Source organism: Phodopus roborovskii, unplaced genomic scaffold, assembly GCF_943737965.1.
Source record: "Phodopus roborovskii unplaced genomic scaffold, PHOROB, whole genome shotgun sequence".
NCBI classification, from domain to species: domain Eukaryota; kingdom Metazoa; phylum Chordata; class Mammalia; order Rodentia; family Cricetidae; genus Phodopus; species Phodopus roborovskii.
In genome coordinates, this window is record NW_026126645.1 from 1,676,680 (window position 1) to 1,699,284 (window position 22,605).

Genomic DNA, 22,605 nt, shown 5'->3' on the forward strand with positions numbered 1-22,605 from the left:
CGGTAGAAACAAAGAACTTCCATCAGGTTTAGTGGGAAAAGAAGTCTAAGGCACACAGCTTGGAATCGTACTTTCACCCTTTCTCACCGCTACCCTCACCCCTGCTTGGCAAATCCATTCTTTGCTCTGAGTTCCTCCCCCCCCCCCCCCCCGCCTTGGATATTCTCCTTCTCTATTGAGGAAAGTCAAGCAAGGTCTCTGACAATTGGATGGAGCTTTTCAGGGTGAAGTTGGAATCCAAGGGAGATCTTAGGATGGGGTACTAGGTTTGAAGAATGATCAGAGAGCTTTCTCACTGGAGTCTGTTTAGAGGCTACCACAGAGAGCCCTGGTAATAGCAAAAATATATGACTGCTAATACAGCCAGCTCTGTGGAGTAGCCCCTCCCCAGTCATGCTTGTGAAAGCCGACATCTGGTCCCTGGATTTCACACTGCTTTATTCTGTTCTCTGCAAAGCCCTTTGGACTTTCTCATGGTCTTCTCACCAAGTTGTCCATCTTTCTATCCACAGGGGCAGTGTCTTGACCAATTCCAGAGTTGTCTTCAGTGTCTGGCTCCCAGTAGGTGCTCTGCATGTTACACAGACCAGGTATCATGCCAAACCTTCACATGCATCATGTCATTACCAAAAGAGTCAGGCACTTCATCATCACAGGAGTTGCAGGCCCACTGCAGTCCAAAGGATGGCACACTTCTCTTTGAAGCTGTGTAATTCACCTCCTGGATGGCTGGAGAGTTTCTGTCAGCTGTGTTGCAATGGTTGTGGTGTGACTCATACTGGCTGAGCTTGGGAGGGGGGTGTGCTGGGATTTCAGTTGGCATGTCTGTGCTCGCTGGCCTTTATAAACGGGTCCTCTTTCTCTTTGGGCCCTGACTCTGTAGTTATAGCACCATCAGAGATCAGCAGAGGGTCTCTGTGCCTTCTTCCACAGGAAGCCTCCAGAAGGTGCCTTGGATGAGATGGGAAGATTGGTAGTCTGGAATAGGTACCAAGGATGCCAGGAGACAGCGTGTAGGGTCACAAGAGTCCTCACAGCCATGTGGTAAGGCCGGTACAGACCTTCACTGCCACATCTCAGAGAGGCCAAGATTTTGAAGTGGCACTACTCAAGCCTCCCTGCCTGCCTTTCCTACTCCTGGGGATATGGCATAGCCCAGGGCCAGGGAAGGCTGGCATGACTGCCCTTGCATGGACAGCTCAGTTCTTGGATGCTCTGTCTAAGGAATTACAAGCAGAGACCAGCCAATCAGATGTAACATAATAATTATATTCACTAAATAACACTAACTAACTAACAGAGTTACCTCTGTGAGGGGATAGTATTGTTAGAAGACACAGAACTGGGTTCAAGGCTCAGCCCAGGAACTTACCAGCACCATGAGTTTGTGCAAGTGACTTAAGATCTAACCTCAATTTCCTTACCTACATTTGAGTACAAAATCATGCTTCCCCCTCACGAGGTAATCGGGTTGAATCAAATGGTGTGTATGAAGTGTTTCGCACAGTTTGCACAGTACCCAGCACCTAGTACTTGGTGGTTAGAGAAGCCCATTTCCTCATCAGGCTTCACCACTGAAACTTCATTTAAATCTACAGAAGAAAATGGCAGCCCTGTTTTATAAGTGAAGAATTTAGGCTAAGGCTAAATGATTGGCTGAAAGGCAGAAGCTACTAAATGAAAGCTGGGATTGGATCCCAGGTCTTTCTGATTTTGTTCTTTTAGATCTGCATAAAGTCAGTGACTGCTCTGGGTTCAAGTTCTGCCTGTCTACTGGCCACTTGCTAAGGCTTACAGCTGAGTCAGAGTCCCTATCTGCAAGAGACCAGATGAGGGAATTGTTATGTGAACGGGATCACCTATCACTATCACCAAGAACACTTGCTTTGTTCCTTCAGCCATAGTAACATGGATGGTGGCCTGGTCCTTCATCCCTCCTCATCCTTTCCAGGATGATGACTGCTCATGGTTCACTCACTACAGAAGAGTGTGATGCACCCCCAAGGACCACAGTGCTAAGTTAGCACCAGCCCTCAGTGTTGCTCTGTATACCTGTGAAGGATGCAACCATACAACTACATTCAATGTGATGGCCTCACTGACAGACCTTTTGTCTAATATCCCTGATCTTCATAACTATCCAGAGTTCAAGAACATCTGTTGGCCTATAAGAAAATATTGAAATGGTGAATGCCAAGCAGTGGTGCTCTGTGGGGACTGAAATGAAAAAATTGTATTTATCCCTTGCTCCCAAACCCACCCACCACAGGCAGTCTGTGTCACTTTAATACTTAGAAATTATACACAGTTCTACAGTTCCACCATCATTAAACAAGGCTAAGCATGTAGCTGGGTGCCTGAGTTTGATCCCTGACACTCCCCACCCACTCCAGAAAGTGATTAAGCCTAAACTAGTGCCTACAGACTACATAGCCATTGTGTTCCTGTCCTTCCTAGGGCAAAGGTAAAGATAAAGAGACATGACCATGACCAAGGGCTCAGGAGATGATTCCATCAGTAAAGTGCTTTCCATGCAAACATAGCCTGAGTTTATCCCCAGAACTCACATAAAAAACAAAACAAGCCAGATGTGGTGGTACATGCTTATAATCCCAAAGTTGGGGGGGGGGGTTAGAGACAGACCGATCCCTACTCAGTCTCAGGCCTGTGAGAGATCCTGCCTCAAAGAATCCAAGATGGACCCAGCCTAAACATACCTGGGCACACACAAACATGCACACATATGCCCACACAAAGAGAAGACTGGGAGTCAGCTGGTATGCCAGCTCTAAGAAGTGAGCACAGACATGAGACCCGACCTTGACTTAGCAATGACGGCTGTTGTCATTTGTTAAGTAGTAACTCTGTGGTACTTACTTAGAACCTCTACCTATAAGAGTGGGGTGCAGGGTTCCCTTCCCAGAGGGGCCTGGTTACTGTAAGACCATTTCTGCTTTACTGAAGGCTTTGAGTTCTGGAGCCAACTGCCAGAGACCTTGGCCAAATCCCTTCACCGACTGCAGAGCTCAGTGTCCCCTCATTATTGATCTCCAGTGGGCCAGGCCGTGGTCTCATACTTGATGTGTTCAGCACATGACTCTTGACTTTAAGTTAGTCTCTGTGATTGAGATGACCTTGCAGAGGCCAAGAGAGGTGATGTCACATCTAAGGCTCTCTGAATGGTGCCAGGACAGAACCATACTGAGGTCTGCCTGCCCCAGAGCCTTGGAAACAGTCCTTTGAGCTTGTCGGGGCCTAGCATGGATTGACAGGTAAAGGGGTTGCAGGGCGTGGTGGGGGGAGGGCAGAATGAAAGTTGGCAAGTTCATTGGCACTTTGTGTAAAGGAGTTATGGGAACTGTAAGTGTCTACAGGACAGGAATGATACAAAGAAAAGCCTTACCTAACACTTGCCCCAGGCCTCAGCACAACAGATGGTCAATGAATAAATGGAAATATGGGTATAACTTACAAAAGGCTTTAACCCGCTAGACAAGCTGGCTGTTGCCTTGTCCCCTCACCCATGAGGGAAGACCCTTACAGTTAAAAACCATGCTCCCCTCTTTACTGTATCTCAGGGTCTTCATCCTGGGCTGGAATTTCACATCTGTAAGTTTCCCCATCATCCCTCATCTCCAAGGACTGAGTTTGATGGGCCCTTGATGGAAAGTCAGTGGCAAAAAATAAAGGAATGCTGTATATATAGGTGGGTACCGCTTAGTAAGGGGCCTGACCAACCAGCTTCTGGTTTCCAGTGTCCATGTTCAGCATGTTCACAGCATCCATACCCAGCCTCCTTTACAACAGCCAATTCTGTGTATCCAGCTCTTTCCCAGGGGTCACTGTTAGAATGTGTTACTGGCCCCATTTGGTAGGTTAGCTGAGATTCAGAGAGAGCTCCCAGGTTAGGCAAAGAACCTGGGCTCTTAGATGGAGCATCACCCTAGATATCATCATGGACCCAAGGGGCCCTGGAGGTCTGTCCTAAGCTCTACAGTTCTGGTTTACTTTATCATCACAGGACCTAGGTGGAGGCATAGAGAACATGCCCTGCCCCTTTTGTTGTTGTTTTGAGACAGGGTCTCTCTGTGTAGCTCTCACTGTTCCAGAACTCATTATGTAGGCCAGGCTGTCCTCAGAGATCCACCTGCCTCTGCCTCCCAAGGGCTAAGACTAAAGGCGTGTGCCACCACTGCCCACATGGCCCCCTTTTGAAGGCTTTGTTTGGCCTCAGAGCTGTGCCACAGGACATTGGCAGGAGTGGACCACCTTCAGCCCCTTTTTACACAGGGTACTTCAGATCCTTTTCAGTTCTGCCATGGATACCACCTACATTCCTGCCTAGTGGTTCCTGGAACGTGTAGGGTCCAAAGTCACCCTGGAGTCTTGCCTTAAAATGAGACACGGTCTCTTGACCCCTCACAAATAAGCAGTTGTTTTACCTGATCATTCTTGATAAGGATGAAGGAAGCATGGTATCAGGATGGGTAAGGGTAAGACCAGGCCCACGCGGACCTCATCTGCCTGTCCTTCAGTCTAACAATTTTACTCACAGACATTTGGTCTAGGCAAATCATCTCTGTGCCCTAAATGATGTCTGCCAGAACTCCACTTCTGATCCTGAAAAATCAGTTCATATGTGTGCCCTTCATCGAGGCTAAGAGAAGTAAAAGAAGACAAGGAATGCAGTCAGACACCAGGATGTAATCCAGGAGAGGGCCATGGACACACCCCCAGTGCCTTGGATGCCAGTCACTAGGTCTGCAGTACAGTTGTCGGCTCCTGTGAGCCCTCATTCAGCTCTCACTGCTGTGAGTAAAGTGACACAACTCTCCCAAGGTGACCCCAGCAGAGCCATGGGCATGATCTGATCCCCTGGCTTTAAGTGTTTCCCTTACACTACCTTTCGTAAGTTGGTCTGCTACTATCCACAGAGCCCATTCCCGGGAAAGCCCTAGGTAAAAGGAGCAGGTGCAATTTACATTTTGTTGTTTTTGTTCATCTGTCAACATGACTGCTTTTGTAAGTAGAAAAAGGGTATTTTACAGTTATTAAAAAGGAGCCAATCAGACAGGCTTGTGCTGAACTGAACAGGTAACAGTACAGTGCTAAAGTATTGTGTAGGGGTCCTTGTGGCCAGGAACTGGCTGGACCTGGAGGCAGCCAGAGGGAGGGGCCCTCTAGGACCCAGGTTCTGCAAGGAGCCAGCTTGCTAGAAAGGCCATCTCAGCCCCGTGGTCCCAAGAGAGCCCTGGGGCCCACTCTCCCTCTGGACGAGTACCTCAGGTCCGTCACTAGTCTAGAAAGGCTGGTTAGGACAAGATACTGCCCACTTCCAAGTATGAATAAACTCTGATAAACCTGTGAATCCTGCCATTATCAAGGCAGACAGTACTGTGGCACACCCAGCCCCCTCCGTTGGAGTCAAGCTGGGGGCTTTCTGTGAGAACCAAAGAAGGGAATTGGCCAAGAACTGGTTCCAACCAGGGATCCCAGGCCCAGGCTGTCCCATCTGCCACATGCTGGGGAGGGAAGAGAATCAGCTGTGTTCCTGCCCAACCCGGAAGCCAGCGGGAAATTTCACCAAGCTCCTTTAGGAAACCTTTGTTTCCTTCCATGAACTTCTGCCAAATCAATTTTGTTATCAAATTTTGCATAATCCTATGTGTGTTGAGAGCCCACAGTCGGTCTTGATCCTCACCCTAGGGAGTCCAGAAGTCTCTGTTATGGACCAATGGCTCCAACACACAGACAGAGCAGAGCTACTTGGGAACTTGGATTCTGAGTTCAAATCCTGAAGCTACCACATGTAACTATGTGACCATGGGCAAGCCCTTTGGTCACTCTGAAGCTCAGTTTCAGTCTGTGGAGTGGCGGGTGTGACTCCTACCCTGTGAGGCTTTGGCAGGTGAGGCAACATAAGCAAAAACCCAGTGTTGACTGCCCTTATCACCAGGGGTGGGTATACATTGTCACCCTGTAGCACAGGGAGTGTTTGTCTCTCACATCTGCCACCTAAGGCCCTCAACCCTGTGCAGATATGCCTGATGATGAGGCTTAGTCACCACATTCCCCTGCCTCTGAGGGTGTGAGCATGACTGCCATTCTGTGCCCAGGTTCCTGAGCCTCGGCAGCAGGCAACCGAATGGTGTGGAGATGGCTTTTGGCCCTGGTCCCTCCCCTTGCACAATGGGCTTCATCATTTGTATTTTTTCGGGTCACTTTTACCCACTAAAGGGCTCTCTGCAGATACCTCTGGGAAGATAAGAGTCCCGATAGGCGGGTGACAGTGATCTGACTCTCTAGTCTGTGTCTTTGGTGGTTTCACCATATTTCAACAGCCTCTGAGTGGACTGGTGACCCATTCTAGAGTCACAGGATCTCATTTGGCTGTCCTTAGTCTGGTGACAACATAGACACGGTCCAAATTGGATGGGACCAGTTTCACCCTCTTCTGTTCTCCACTCTTTGGGGGTTGCCTGAAGCTTGCAAGCTAGTTTGGAGGTATTGACAATGAAGTTGCTGAGTTAAAAATCTTCTTATGCCTTCTGTCAGCGGTAATGCTGACAGGCTCTTGACTCAGACACACGGAGGTTTGAAACCTGGCTCGGCATTTCATCAACTGTGACTCTGAGTTCAATACCATCCTCAAAGACCACAGTGTCCAGCAGCTTAAAGGGAGAAACTTCTCCACCACGGGAACTGCTTGCAAGACCCCAAAATGCTTCCTGGAGCCACAGTGAAGCCCCAGGAAAGGGAGTATCTGGGAAGGAACAAAGGGGCCTAAGGAATGAGCCAGCCCCAAGTGTTAGTTTATGACAAGGAGGGAGGTGTCCCACAAGCCTGGGGGAGGCTCTGGGTCACCATAAAAGAGGCCTCACCTGGGAAAAAAAAACACCATCTTTTGGGAGTCCTGATGACCTCTGACACTCTCCAGCCCCAGCCAGACAAGACACACCCAGGTGGGACAAATGATAGGAGTGGAAGGGAAGTTAGCTCCTAAGACAGGGAGGTCCCCACTGGGTTATTCTGATGCCCTGCTTGAACCCTGAGGGGAGGACATGGCTGGGATTTACAGAAAATAAAATATAGGCCATTTTAACTTGTTCTACCAGTTTTAACCCCCCTTCCATTAAAAAAAAAAAAGTAATTTAACTGTTTTAATGCTCCAGGTTTCCCTTTACAGAGACAATGGGCTTTAGGGGAATTGCTCTCACTAAAGAGCCTGGACCCTTTAGAAAATCCCCTTTCCTGTGCCCAACACTGTGTCCTGCACCTCTGTCAGGTGGGACAGCTGAGGCCCAGGACAGCAGGGACTGACTTCAGGGGCATGGAGCTGGGGTCTGGATGAGTCCTTGGACTCTGAAGAACTGTGGCTGCAGCCAACCATGATTTCACATACAAACCCGATGGAGTCCCTTTGGGGAGCTACCCAGACTGAGGGCCACAGGCCTTCCAATCCTTCTGTGGAAGCACTTTGTTTGCAGAAGACCTAAGTGGCCACCTTGGAGTACTCCTCCCTCACTCCCCTTCTGTCTGTGGTAAGGTGCCAGATGCAGGCAGGGAGAGAGGGAAACGCTGTCGCGGTCCCATCAGTGGCCACTGGCTTTCCTCTCCCTTTGCCACAGCCTATGTATGACACCACTTTCTGTCTCCGCAACTGCTCGGAGAATGGTCTGTCCCTGCAACTCAGGCCTTGTCCCTGCAACTCTACGTTCTTTTCCCCAACTCAGGCCTCCTGTGAAGTTTGACTTCTTTCTCCTGGCCTTGAGCTATTTCTGGGCTCTCTGAAATCTTGCCAGGGAACCCCACAAAGCACCCTGAGGTTCTGAAGCCTCGGCTGGCTCTCCAGGAAATGGACTAAGCAGTTAATCCTCCGGAGAGTCTAGCAGTAAGGATCCTGTTTTGTTTTTGAAATTTCTTTAGCCCAGGACTTGGCTTTTCTATCCTCCATGCATTTCTGTAATAACCAATAGACCCAGAATGGAGTTGACCTTGTATTTATTGATTGATAACCTGCTTCTCGGGGTTGAGTTACCAGTCTCACAAAATAAGATCAGGTCTGACCAGTCAAATCCTTAGGGAAAACAGAATACAGAAGATTTTTCTTAAGATATGGTAAGAATGTTAGCAGAAAACAAGAAGTTTCCAGAATTTCAGGATAAGGATAGAATTTGGAACGACCAGCAGCAATATTTGCCAACACTGCCTCCCCCCGACCCCCACTCTCACTGCTGGCACATGCCTTAGCCAGAGACCAAAGCTGGGGATGAAACGTAATGGACAATATAACCCACATCCAGAAACAATGAGTGAATGAACAGCAGCCAGGGAAATGGCAAACACTGTGAATGAGTGGATGGATGGATTAGCTAACTGGACAATGAGATGGCCGGCCTTCAAGCCTTCCCTGGACCCCATGCTATGCCATCTTCTGTGGCCATATGTTTCTTCTCCAGACCTCATCAATCCACTTTTCCGGCCAGCTCTGGGAAGCCTATGCCTAGACCAAAGCTGAAACTCTGCCCGTGAAGCCGAAGAGCCCCCTGTGCCCCCCCCATCCTCACTCTGAGACTTCTCCATTTTCTCCTGTACTTGAACTACTTCAGAATTTTCTCCCATCATTCCAGGGAAGCCACAAACACATTCCAAGGAATGCCCAGGCTAGTCCTGTACTCCTCACTCTGGTCACAGGTACACTTTCCATTTCTCCTCTCTTGCCTTTTTCAAATCTACCTCCTTTGCCTCAGCTCCCCTCTGCTTCTAATGCTGCTTAAACCACCCATGGTTTGCAGGCTCAGACCAAACCCCTGTGAAAGGATAGAGCCTTGGCACAAAAAGAGGACATTCAGAATGATTCAATGTACATGAAGGCTAAGAAAAGGCAAAACTGGGTAGGTATGGTAGCACACACCCATAATCTCAGCAGTCTAAAAATATAGGCATGAAGATTGCAAGTTCAAGACCAGCCTGAGCAGCAAAGGCTCTCTCAAAAACAGTGTGCTCAATTTGGCAGCACATCTATTAAAGTAGGGAGGATACACAGACAGCTAGTGTGGCCTCTGTGCCAGGAAGACATGCAAATTCATAATGCTGAAGTTTTGGGCTAGGCATAGTGTGCATACCTTTAACTCCATGTGTGGGGAAGAGTCAGGTGATCCCTGTGAATCTGAGGAACTTTGCAGTCTACATAATGAGTTCCAGGCCAGCCAGTGCTACAGAGTAAGAGCCTATCAAAAATAAAAACACAAAACCAATCCATTAGATAAAGATCAAAACTGTGGTTGCTTTTGGGATAGAACAATTAACTTAAAGGTACAAAAAGTGGACTTTGGACAGTATGAGTAAAATATCTGGATTTTGATTCTGGTAGTGATTGATGGGTAGTAATGGATGGGTTCCTCAGCCAAAGTTTATTGCTCTTGCTGGTCATTTGTGGTGCATACCTTTAATCCCAGTGCATGGGAGGCAGAGGCAGGCAGATCTTTGTGAGTTCGAGGTCAGCCTGGTCTACCGAGCTGGTTCCAGGATAGGCTCCAAAGCAATACAGAGAAACCCCGTCTCAGAAAAAAGACAGAAAAAAAAGTTTATTGCTCTCTACTTCAAAGTTCTATTCAATTATCCTAGTATGAATTTAAAAATAAAAAATCTTACTACTGAGATCTCCCCTGCAAAAATTCTTTCTTTGGTTTATTAATTCTGTCAAAATATTGTGTCTACACAGAAGTTTTCCCACAGGGTGATTAGAGAGACTATGATTCTAGTATGGGGCTTGAAATAATGTATAAAGTGACAGCAGAGGCCAGCTCTTACTACAGCAAATTCGGTTGACCAGATGACCTGGGTGCTGCCATGCTCTGGCCAGCATTTGTAACCTATGGTTTCTCCACTGGACAATGGGAAGGCCTGTACATTCCTCAATTTACCTTTTCATGTATGCACCATCACAGCCAGTATTTGGTTATTATATGCAGGGCTTTGACCACATTCACCTGTCCTATTTCTGTCTCTTAGTCTGTGTTTCCCTGCCCGGCTTCTCCCTTTCCTAAGGATGGATACTTTCTGTACATTGTATCAAAGTTCTGGTTTCCCTTCCCTGCCCTTTCCTAAGGATGGATACTTTCTGTACATTGTATCAAAGTGCTGGTTTCCCTGCCCTTTCCTAAGGATGGATACTTTCCATACATTGTATCAAAGTGCCCTGCAGAAGGAGGGACCCAGTTCCTTTCCCTGCAGCTCTGTCCCTGGGACCATCATTGCCACTGGGATTCATCATTGTTGCTCACTTTTAAGCAATTATTCTTAGCAATGGGGAGAGGTTCCAGAAATCCTGCATATCTCTTGTGCCTCAGACATTCTGCCCACAGCAGGCACCCAAGAAGTGTTTGGCCTCCATCTCAGGAGCCACACATGACTTTCTCAGTGTCCATACAGCCCATTCTCAGAAAACCTGAAACCTCCCCCAACCAAGAATTGTCCCTGGATGAAACTCAGAGAGTCTGTGCCGAGGAAGTGAAGGCTTGGCAAAGGTACCACCTTGCCAGGCAGAGGGTGAAGCCCAGGGGTCGGGTGGCTTGTCTAACCACATACAACTCAAGAAAACTCGGTGGCAGGTTGCCTGGGCTACACTGTCACCATTTTGGCTGTTGTAAAGGCTTGTTGCTTCAATCTTTGGACATGGTTTTCTCCAATTCACCAGATGTGACAGTCACAGGGCTCTGTTTCTGTCCCCCTCCCAGCATTTCAGAATGAGTCATGAAGCCCCCTGCCCATCCTGGAGAAAGGTTTGCATGGTGATCTCATTTCAAAGTTCTTGCTGTCACTATGGCATTGGTCCTGAAGTGCTAGCCACGCCATCTGGGCGAAGGGTTTAGAACCCTGCTAGGCACTCAGGGAGCCCTGGGCATCAGTGAGGGTTTTCTTTTTCACCCCTTGGAAGGTAGGGAGCAAGCAGAGATGTAAACAGCTAAGACAGAGAAAACCTGGGGCTGATCCCATGACTTCCTGACTCAGGAATATTCTCCAGGCCCTGAGATGTTAGAGCTAGGGCACAGGCTGTCTGATCTAGTTTCCTTGCCTGACCCAGACCTGGGCCTCTCGGAGCTCAGGGACTAGGCCCCAGGGCCGGGAGGCAACAAAGTCTCTCATGTAGCTGCCTTTGGGAGGGGAGCCCAGGAGCTTCTGGGTACTTTAGCCAAAGCACCCAGCCACGCAGCACGGCCCAGGCCAGGTGCCAGCTGAAAGTATTGTCATCGGTCGCTCCAATTATTCCTTTTGTCTGATAATTCCAACCATGGGTCCCCTCCCAGGGGGAAGTCATCTACCCACTCTTGCCCCAACTTGTCCTCTCTGTGGCTCTCCTAGGTGCCAGAGTGACTCTCAGAATGACTGCTCCTCCCAGACCCTGCCCCTCACCTCACTTCAGGGCCACTTCTGAGTGGGTGGGGTGAGCTGAACTAGGGCTCTAGGAGGAAGGGTCCCCACATCCTCAGCCTTTTAAAAAAGGGCATACTCTTATTTAACCTAATTCATAAAAAAGAATTGCAAAGCGTGTGAATAGAATTAATTGGGTACTTTATAATCCTTTTTGTATAAACCCAAAATCTGCAATTTACATTAAAACACACCTCATTGGAATACTGTGCTTTTAAGAGACAGAAACCAAAACATGGAAACTGCCATGGATGGTCACAAACAGATGTCTGTCTGTTGATGAATAAACGTGAACAAAATGTGATATGCTCATTCTTTTGGAATATAATACAGCCATAGATAGGAGCAAAGTTCAACAGAACCTTGGAAATATACTAATTAGGGCTGGAGGTGTGGCTCAAATGGTAGACTGCTTGCCTGTCGTTCACAAAACCTTGGGTTCAGTTCCTCAGAACTGCATAAAAATCAGGACTAATGGCACATGCTTGTAAGCCCAACACACAGGAGGCAGAGACAAGAAGATCAGAAGTTCAAGGTCATCCCCAGGTACTTAGAGTTGGAGGACAGCTTGGGCTGCATGAGACCCTGTTTCAGAAGAAGGGAAGGAAGTAAAGAAAGAAAGACAGGGGGAAAAAGGCAGACACCAGAGCGAGTTCCAGGACAGTAGGAGCTGTTATACAGAGAAACCCTGTTTCAAACAAACAAACAAACAAACAAACAAACAGAAAGAAAGAAAGAAAGAAAGTAAAAAAGTCAGACACACACCTGATTGAGTGACACTGCCACCCCACCTCCTTTTTGGTTTTGTTGTTGTTGTTTGTTATTTTTGTTTTGTTTGTTTGCTTTGATTTTTTTTTTTTTTTGAGACAAGGTTTCTCTGTGTAGCCCTGGATGTTCTATAGACTGGGTTGGCTTCAGTCACAGAGGTCTGCCTGCCTCTGTTTCCCAAGTGCTGGGATTAAAGGCATGCACCACCACCACCAGGCTATGAACCCACTTTTTTGTTTGAGGGTTCTGTCTGTTTGTTTGTTTGTTTGTTTGTTTTGGGACAGGTAGCCATGGCTATCCTGGAACTAGCTCTGTAGACCAGGCTGGCCCAGAACTCACAGTGCAAACTAGGAAAATCTGTGGAGATGGGAAGACAGGTGGCCCTAGCAGCTTGGGCAATGGGACATTTGTAATGATTATTCATAGTGGTGAGGGTTCTTTGGGTTTGGAATTAGACAGTGATGGTGGCTTTCAAACCTTGTGGCTATACTAAGACGTCAGATTTGTGCTTTAAAACAGTGAATTTTATGACATAAACAATGTCTGGAGGAAAACATAGCAGCATTAGTATTAGTACTGGCAACACAATAGAGTTGTGTTATACCTATTTGATGTCCAAATTTAAATGTAAGTTCTTTAAGGAAAATGTAAAAATTTAGGCCTGCAGATGCAGTAAGTATATGCAAGTGACAGCCAGATGCAGTAGTTTTTGCCAGAGGAGAGCTGGCAAATCTCTCCAAAGGCCCTTGTTAGCAGCAAGCTGAGGGCAGGTCCCCAATGCTGCCCAACCCTCTTCCTCATACAAGGCTTACTTGGGGGTGGAAGTGTCCTGGCTGTCACCCTCCCTCTGCAGCCCGAGGCCTCTCAACCCAAAATACAGCACACAGAAAGGAGCCAGGGCTGCTGGGCGAGAGGGAGGCACAGGGTCAAGCAGAAGGCCCAATCCAGGGGCTTCTTGGTTCCTTGCTCCTGCTGGGGGACAGGTGCTCACCCAGAAGGTCAGAAGAGAGCACGCTGATGGCATCACACTGTTCTGGGGTCGTATCTCAGCATTGATGGGCAGGCACAGGTTCAATAGCGCATTATTGCCAACAAAACCCTCTTTGAGAACTGTGAGAACTGTGAGAACTGCACAGCCGTTCTAATAGCAGGGCCTCTCAAGGACAGAGCTGAGGCGAGGGGAGGGCAAATATTTTGTGGCTGTGGAAAGGCAGCCGCTCCTTCCCTGCGTACTTCTGTGACAGCTCTCACGATGGCAAGTTGTCGGACCTAGAAAAGCAGTGGCGGGTGTCCCATTCAGGAAGGGTTCTTTCTTAGCTTTTCTCCCTGGGTTTGAGGGGACATGGCCCAGGCACACTTTTTTAGGATCTTACTCTAACAGACTGGGAATAAAGCTAGGGTTGGATTTATCAGGGTTATCCATATTCCTTCACCAATCAATGATATTACTTTAAAAATCTTACAATCTATTTTCCTACCCCTCCCCCAACACACACACACACACACACACACACACACACACACACACACACACACAAAGCTAAAACACCATCAAGTGATTGTTTGGGGTTTTTGTTTTGTTTTGTTTTGTTTTTGCTGTTAATTTTCATGACCATAGCAATAATTCTTAGGCACACCTGGTAAACCATTGATACAACCAGAAACACCCCCAGCCTCCTGGATTCTATGAGACAGTGATTTCAAGGTGGCGGCCCAGGGAGAGTTACTCCTCCGTCTTCCCTTGTTAAAAGCTGCTGTAAGTCAGGGCCTGAGATGAAAGAGTGGAGAGCTGAGTCAGCAGGTGGGTCCCACTCCCAGCCCGCCCGCCACCTGTTTTATTGAGCGTGCTCTCTAGTCATCACTGTCACTGAAAAGAAGGGAGTTTTTGGACTAGAACCATAGAACCATGTACATTCCCTTCAGGCTCTTCCTTCCCCCTCCACAGCTTGAGGTGGTGGTGGTGGTGGTAGGGGGGTACCTTCTGTGACAGCAACTCATAGATTACTTCCAAGGACAGGAAGCTACCAAAGGGAGAACATGCTTTATTCTGAGGGCTGGTATTTGCCAACTGTGAGTGAGCCCCCTCAAAATATCAAAGGAAACAAACAAACAAACAAACAAACAAAAAACCACTTGACATTGCAATCTACATTGACAACTCCTCGGAATGCTAAAGTGCACAAGTCCCCCAGCTCCTGCCCTCTAGAGACAAGAAATGGCCACTCAGGCCCTGGGCAGTCAAGGCCGAGTGGACTTCAGGGATGAAGAAGCTGGGCATCTCTGTGCCCTCATCCCTTTCTCTTTCCAGTGAGGAAACACAGCTGCTCCATCCTCTCTGACCCTTTGCTAGACAATAAATTACCTATAAAGGTCCCAAGACAGGGCACTTGAGAGAAAGAGGCTCTTATCAAGGACCCCCCCACCCCGCCCAGTCTGTTAGTTAATAAGCACTGTATACTCTGCATACTCACTGAGCCCTTCTGGGTGGGGGTGGGCCCCGTGGAGGGGAGTGGACTTCACCACCCAGGCTGGCATGGATGAGTAAGGTGAGGGAGGGGACTGTCACACAGTCACCCACACATCAGAGTCATACTTGCTCTGGGCTACAGAGGGAAGTGGGTCACAGGGTAACACGAAATTCAACACTTTGCCTAGGGAAGTGTGCCCCATAACAGCACTCCCCCCAACTTCTCTTCCTAGGGGAAGGGAAAAGAGACCCACAAAGGACTAGACTGTCATGTTTAATTACAGAGAAAGAAAGGGACAGAGAGGGTTGGTGCCACACTCCACTCATACAACAAATCGGAGCTCTGTTGCTTTTTACTGGCGATCCTATGGTTTACTGTAGATTTTGCACTATAGAGGCTTGACATAAGCAAAATGGAAATTTCAGTTTTGTGATTTAGGACTTGGATAAAATTGGAAAATGTGCCATCAGACATCAAACACAGCATGCCCAACACCTAGAAGCTTCCTAAATCAATGCAGTGACCTCCAGGCCCTTCATCAATAAAGGCTAACAACAGCAATAGAGAAGGATGCCATCTGACCTTTGCTGACCCTTTTTGCCCCAAGCACCTTTAGACACTTACACCTACTGTATCTAGCACTCACAATAGGCACAGGAAGAAATCTAAGCACAGAGAGAGGACACTATCATCAGGGTAACACAGTGCCAGACAAGACCCCATTCAAGCCCATTCATTGCATCTGTCTTTCTAACTGTGTAATTACAACCTAATTTTTGTACTTTGGGGATGTAAACTGGGCCAGAGCTTCAGGTCTCTGGTCACAGAGCCCAAAAGACCTTGTATCTGATGTCGAAGTCAGCATGAGGCATGCTGGTAAGCCTTGCTCTGCTGATCTGGAAACCGGGGAAATCAAGAGGATTAGATGAGATACTTTACACAAAGTGCCATTAGCATGTGCCATCAGTCAATGTGGGTTGACATGGGCTTCAGGACACACCTAGGTGGGAGGGGCAGGGCAAGGACCCAGCAGGAACTTCCTTGATGAAAGCTGTAATTATGGTCCCTCCTACCACACTGAGGACCCTCAGGGCATTGGGACATCTTACTGTTCAGGGGGTCAGGTCATATCTCTGCATGGATGAGCAATCACAGGGTTTGGAGGTGGGACAGATAAGGGGCAAGCTGAAAGGGTACTTACATCTGAGTTAGATAGCAGGGTGCGTCTAGAAAGGTAGAGCCCTCATCTACAGGAAGAGGTGGCTGCAGTCCCTTTCCCAGGAGATGGCAGAGTAAGATGAAGCCCTACAGTTTCTGTCCAGGTATTTATTGGTTCCCTCCCCAAAACACATATGTAATGTATTGAGTTTCAGCCAAATTCATATTAAATGACAGCTTCTCTCAACACTGCTCTTACCCATCAAACTCTGGCCACGAGCTGATGGACTCCTCCCAATGGCCCAGCAGAGCAGCACACGTCTTTGGGGTGTACACAGTGTGTCCTGGCCAGCTCATGTACTACACGCATATTATCGGCCTTATTAAGTGTTGTTTTTAACCCTCTTCTCACAGATGGGAAAACCAAGGCTCAAAGAGGACAGGTAGGCTGCTCAAGAGTCAGAGGGTAAAGGGCCCAGGTCTCCAAGTGGGGGTGGGGACATACTTGACCCCTGTGCTATGTGGCTTCTCTACCCACGAGCAACTGTTATAAACCCATTTGGCAGATGAGTAAATCAAGGCTCTGAGTCAATGCACAGATAGTATAAGAGCTGTCCTCATGCTGCTGCAGCAGTAGGCTGGTCTGTCTGTGTTTGTCTGCAGCTAGTAGTCTTTCAGTGGGTATAGATGGTGAGGTTGCAGGAAAGGGTCAGGACAACAGCTTTCCCCCACCTGGTGCCATAACCCAGGGCCCTGGCTAGAAGGACAATGATGTCCTGCTTGCTGAGGTCCCTTGGCCGGGCTGAAGCATGAACCCCCAGATCCTGGTCCAAAGCCTGGAAACACCCTATTTCTAGAGATGTCCACTGGATTCCACTCTAGGGCATTCATTCTTCTGGGTTCTGAAGGTGATTGGCTCCAGACCATGTCCCAAGTCTTGGCTGATCCACAGCCTTCTACTAGGTTCTACATTTAGTCCAATATGGTAGATTCCTGGGAGCTCCAAGGAAGGGTCTTAGGCAGGTCTGAAGTGAGTATGCAGTCGAGATCTGCCTTCCAAGCTGCAATTCCCACCTTTTAGTGACTGAAGCAGGAGGATTGTGAGTTTTAGAACAGCCCAGGCTATGTGGTAACACCCTGCCTCAACAAACAAACAAGACCCCAAGCCTGCTTTCTTTGTGTCTCTTTTATATGGAGATTAAACTGATTTTTCTTTTCTTTTTCTATGTCTATGTTCATGCCCGTATGCATGTTTGCATGTATGTGGACACACATGCATGTTTGTGTGGGTGCATACGTATGTGTACGCATGTGGAAGTCGAAGTTAATGTCAGGAACCATCCTTGATCCCTCTTCCACCTTGCTCTTGAGGCAGGGTCTCTCAATCAAACCCAGAGCTCACAGATGTGGCTAGTCTCACTGGTGAATTTGCTTAGAAATCTCCTGTCTCCACTTTCCAAGAATTACAAATGTGCCACTAGGTCCACTTGGAGTTTCCGTGGGTTCTTGGGGATCTGAACTCAGCCTCATGCTCTAACCACTGAGCAATCTCCCCAGTCCCTGATTTTTCTTTTGAATGAAGGTGCCCATCCTATAATTACTTTAAAATCAGCACAATTGATCCTGGGGACACTGAAACGATCTGACACATTCCTGCCATCAGGGGTCACCAGAGGAGAGACATACAGGCCCACATAGTACAGCTCTCTGGCAAGGAGCCAGGAGGCTTCCAGGGGCAGAAACACTGAGCTGAGTTTGAAAGGAATGGTGCTTAGAGCCACAAAGGAATGTTCTAGAATCTAGATGGAGGGGCCAGTACCCAGAAGCATGAGATGTGATGGAAGAGGATACAGAATTAGAGCATCTTCATTCCTAGTATGGGAGATGCAGAGGCAGGAGCATGCTGTCAGCCGTCTGCAGAGTGCTGGATTGGACTCATGTAGCAGGTCATCCAATACACACTTCTACTGCCAGGGATTGTGCTGGGCAGTGGGGACCAGAATTCAAACTTCATGGTCTCTGGTGCCTGGGGACCTGGGCTGGGAATTTTTTGAGTTGGGATGGTGGTAGGGGATGGAGAGCTGGTTTTTGAAGCCCAGAGGTGGTTAAGGTGGGCAGCATCCTGACAGGCCTGAGCAGGAGGGTGACATGGGCAGGGCAGCCTCCAGGATGGACTTGAGTAGGAAGAAGGAATTGCCCAGAGGCCCAAGGACAGGAACACACTCAGAACAGGGAGTTGGTAGGCTGGGCATGGCATTGGCTGCTGGAAGGAAATGAGAAGGGATGGGCTGCAAGGGTATCTGAGAACCAGGCGGCAGAGCCCTGGGAGGAGGCCAGCTGAGAACCCTGGGCCTAGGCTACAGCTCTGAGGCACACCACTTTTCGGTTGATCACATTCCAAAGAGACAGGTCAGGGAGTGATCCCCACCTCAGAGGGAAGCCTCTGGAGACAGCTATGTGGGCTTAAGCCTAGCTACCCCACTAACCCTTGGTCATGCGACCTTGGAATGTGACTTTGCTTTTTAGAGCCTCAGTTTGCACCTCTATAAAATGGGGACAATAGTAGTTGTTTTCTAGGACTGTTGTGAGAGCTGCCAGCTACTCCGTGCCAGCTTGCATTGTGTATCAGTTTCCAGCTGTGGTCAGGGAAGAATTTCTTTCCATTCATTTGCTGGTCTGGGTCTCTTCTCAGCTTAGCCATTCCCAGGTGCTGATCCGTGGCAGGCTGTGTACTGAGCTGGTAGGTGGCCACTTTCTACCCTGGGAGAGCTGCCATCCAGCCTTCCCCCACCCTGTCTGTTAGCCACACCCCAGCAAGATCCCATGGAAGAGTCCCTTGTGAGTCCCAGGGGGAGAGTGGGGACTCAGGGCCATATCAGAGATGACAGAGACCAGTGGATAGGGCTGGCCTTTCGAAAAGGAAACATTCTGATTTGGCTCAAGGTTATGAAATCATTTTGCTTTGTGTTGTTTTTGACATTAGGTTATTTGAAGAGGCAGAGTGGGATTGGATGGGCCCCATGCGGACATTAACATGAGATGTCCTTTCCCCAAACCTTGGTCAAACACCCTCACATCACACAGAACTCCGGAAAATCACCAGTGTAACAACAGCTGTTTTCTGGTGACTTCCATGATATGCACTGTACAGGCTATTTTACAGACACCCAACAACCATGCCAGGGGGAGAAAACCATGTGTAGATGCCGACATACTCAAGGTCAGCTAGCTAGTGGCTGGGCATGGACACGACCAAGGGGTCCTGGGCTGGCACTGGAGGTCAGTGGTAGAGTGCTTGCCTAGCATGCTTGGGGTATTGAGTTTGATCCCCAGCATTGAAAAAAAAAAAAAGTTAAGGTTGATTTCTGCCTTTAGTTAGGGTTTCTATTGCTGTGAAGAGACATCATGACCATGGCAACTCTTAAAAAGGAAAACAGTTAATTGAGGTGGTGGCTTACGTTTCAGGGGTTCAGTCCATTATCATCATGGTGGGGAGCACGGTGGTGTGCAGGCAGATACGCTGGCTACATCTTAATCAGAAGGCAACAGGAAGTAGACTATGTTACACAGAGCGAAGCTGGAGCAAAAGAGACCTCAAAGCCTGCCCCACAGTGACGTACTTCCTTCAGCAAGACCACACCCACTCCAACAAAGCCACACCTCCTAATAGTGCCACTCCCTTTGGGGTCATTTTCTTTCAAACCAGCACAACTTCTCACATACATACAAAGGTACATACATAGGTTTTTATTATGTTAAACCATTTTAAGCAAGAAAATGCAGACTTTTAACTTCATTCTCTAACTCTACTTTCAGATAACCACTCTGCCTCTATACTTTGATGGTTTTCTCTTCAGGCTGTGTTTACAAAATACTCACAATAATTCTTATTTTTATGGTCAAAGTGATGTCATTTTGTAATCTGCTCAGACTCACACACATTTGTACCCATAGCAACAGCCTGTGCTTTTTTGGAGGCTTTGTGTGTGTGCATGTGTGTGCATGTGTGTGCGTGTGTGTGTGTGTGTGTGTGTGTGTGTGTGTGTGTGTGTGTGCACATGCACATGCACACAGAGGCCAGGAGTCAAGACTGACTGTCTTCCTTTGTAACCCTCCGCCTTATTTTATTTTATTATTGTTTTTTGAGGCAGTGTCTCTCCCTGAACCTGGAGGCCACAGACTCAATTAAACTGGTGGCCAGAAAGTCCCACCATGCCCGTCCCTGCCTCCTAAGTGCTAGGATGACAGACATGCCACTGGCATGGCTTTACAGGGCTCTGGGGATCAAATCTGGGTCATCAAGCTTATGTGGTAAGTACTTTACTAAACGAGCCATCTCCCCAGTCGCCAGGGTTGCTTTTAAATTAACCCAAGTGGGATCCCACTGCTATGTTATTTTGTTAACTTTGGAAGTCGTACTGTTACCACCCCATCCTCTGTATAAGAAGACTGAGGCCCTTTCATTGGCCATCCAGCTTGCCCAACCAGTGAGTTCCAAGTGTTGCTTTTACAGCAAGTTGTGTGATGCTTTTGTGGTATTTGGCCCCACTCTTTCCAAACATCTGTATGTTAGAGCTGTGCATTCTATCATGCATTTAATTACCTCCCCCTTCAGTGGACATTTACCTCCTGTCCAGTTTTCAGGGTTACAGGCATCTTGTTTCATTTTCAGTGCTGAGGACTGAATGCATGCTGGGCAAGCTCTTATAGCTGAGCTATATTCCCAGTCCCTACAAATGTTTCTGCTTCATGACAGAGGTAACTGTAACGGAGTCAAGGTCCAAGGGCCCTTAGATGGCTTGGGCTTCTCTTCCTCCCCAGAGAGCTTTTATCAATAGGCTGGTGCCAAGACTTAATGAAGGCCAGTGGAGCAGAGTCCCAGAGCAACTTCAGCCATGTGTGAGAGGAGTAGGTGCCTGAGAGAACAGGACAGGCAGCCAGGGAATCCAACCCGCTTGCTGGCAGTGCGGTGCGTGTGGTCCCGTTCCCCGGGCCTTGTGCAAACACCTGGCTTTGTCACTGGCTGAATAGGAAAGTTAGCCCCAAATTAGCACTAATATGAGGGTGGCTGAACCTCTTGTGAGGCCCTTTGAGACGCACAAAAGAGCTTCAGCGGCTGGGCTGTCCAGCCCAAACAGGTCTGACGTGGAGACACATGTCCAGCAGGAACACCAAGGCCCTAGGAGACTCTATAGTAGTCCCCGAATCACCCAGAGCTCTAGGTTCCGGAGGATCCATTTTCCTAGGGCCACAGCAGGCTTTGGGGCCAGGAGCAGGGCCTTTTGGCTAGTTAAGGGTTTGAAATCAGAAAGGCCTGGGTTCAAACCTCAAAGGCAGAGATACTCTGTGCAAGTCCCTGACCTCAGTCTTCTCATCTGGACAATGGGGGTAGTAATAGTAACAACTTCAGGAGTTAAGAGGGTTAACATGAAGGGCTGTAAAGACAGCTCAATTGGTAAAGCAACTCCTGTTTGAGCAGGGGACCTAGTTTGGATCTCTAGGACCCACGGGAGTCTATAACCCCAGTTCTGAGGAGGTAGTGACAAGTAGATCCCTGGCGCCCATTGGCCAACCAGTCTGCCTGACCAGTGAGTCCCAGGTGTATCGAGAGACTCTCTCTCAAGAGAAAATAAGGTGGAGAGTATCTGAGGAAGATACCTAGCATTGATGTCTGAGGCTACACACATGAACATGTTTACACACATACACAAAAATGATTGCACACGGTGACACAGGGCCACTTTGTGGAATGGTGGGAGAGGGCCTCTTTTGATCAGACTGAGTAAAATTGCAGGGCTATGGCACCCAGCCCCATATGGCTCCCCACCCCAACCCCTGTCCTGGCACTTGTCACCTGACATGTTATAAACTGCCTCCTTCGACTCCTCTGTCTAGGGCAGAGCTTGAAGCATCCATTCAGGACTGTAACCCAAGAGTCTGACACAGGCTAACACACAGTAGGTCCTCCTTTGGGGCTGGCTGTTCGTGATGTATATAGATGGCACAGGTGTCTGGCATGTTCCAAGCTTCGGTGGAGAGCGGCCGTTGTGTGCAGTTGGCTTTCTTTTCACTTCCAGTGACATCTTCAGGAACTTGGAGACAAGGAGGTTCCAGCCTTCCCAGCTCCCCAGCCTGGTTCTCCTCAGTTAAGATGGAAGACTGGCAGGCAGGCAGTGTCCAGAGAGCAACCCGCTGCAACTGGCCAGACATGTAGTAACCTGTGAGTGCTGTGGCCTTGGCAGCCTGGGTGAGGCACAGGGTTGGCCTGCTCCAGGGGTCTAAAATGAGAACTGGCTTGTCTGAGCCTGTACACCCCTAATCTGACTGCTGAATCAGGGAACTGACTGAACCCCAACTTGTCCTAGGGGAGCTCAGAAGTCCCTTGGCTTGAATGCCAAGGCCTTGACCATTTGAGGCCTTGGCCCTTGCCAAGTCCTTATCTAGCAAAATGCCAAGTGCAAGGGTCTCATGTGTATGCTAGGGGGGCTGTAACCACTGGCCATTATCTTCTGGGTCTTGGAGAGGATTCTGCTGTTTCCCAAGGGTCCACCGGGTGTTGGGCCTGCCTGAGGAGCTGAGGTAGAAGGTGAGACACAGAGTCATGGCCATCATTCTGGAGCTCCCAATCTGGCCCCAGGGGAGGACATGAAACAAAGATTTCCCCAAATTACAACTGGCAGGAGGCCCGGGAGGAAAAGTACAAAGGACTGTGGGTGCTTTTAATTGGGCATTGAACTCGGCCGTGTTCTCTGAAGAAATGTCATTGAAGGAAGGCTTG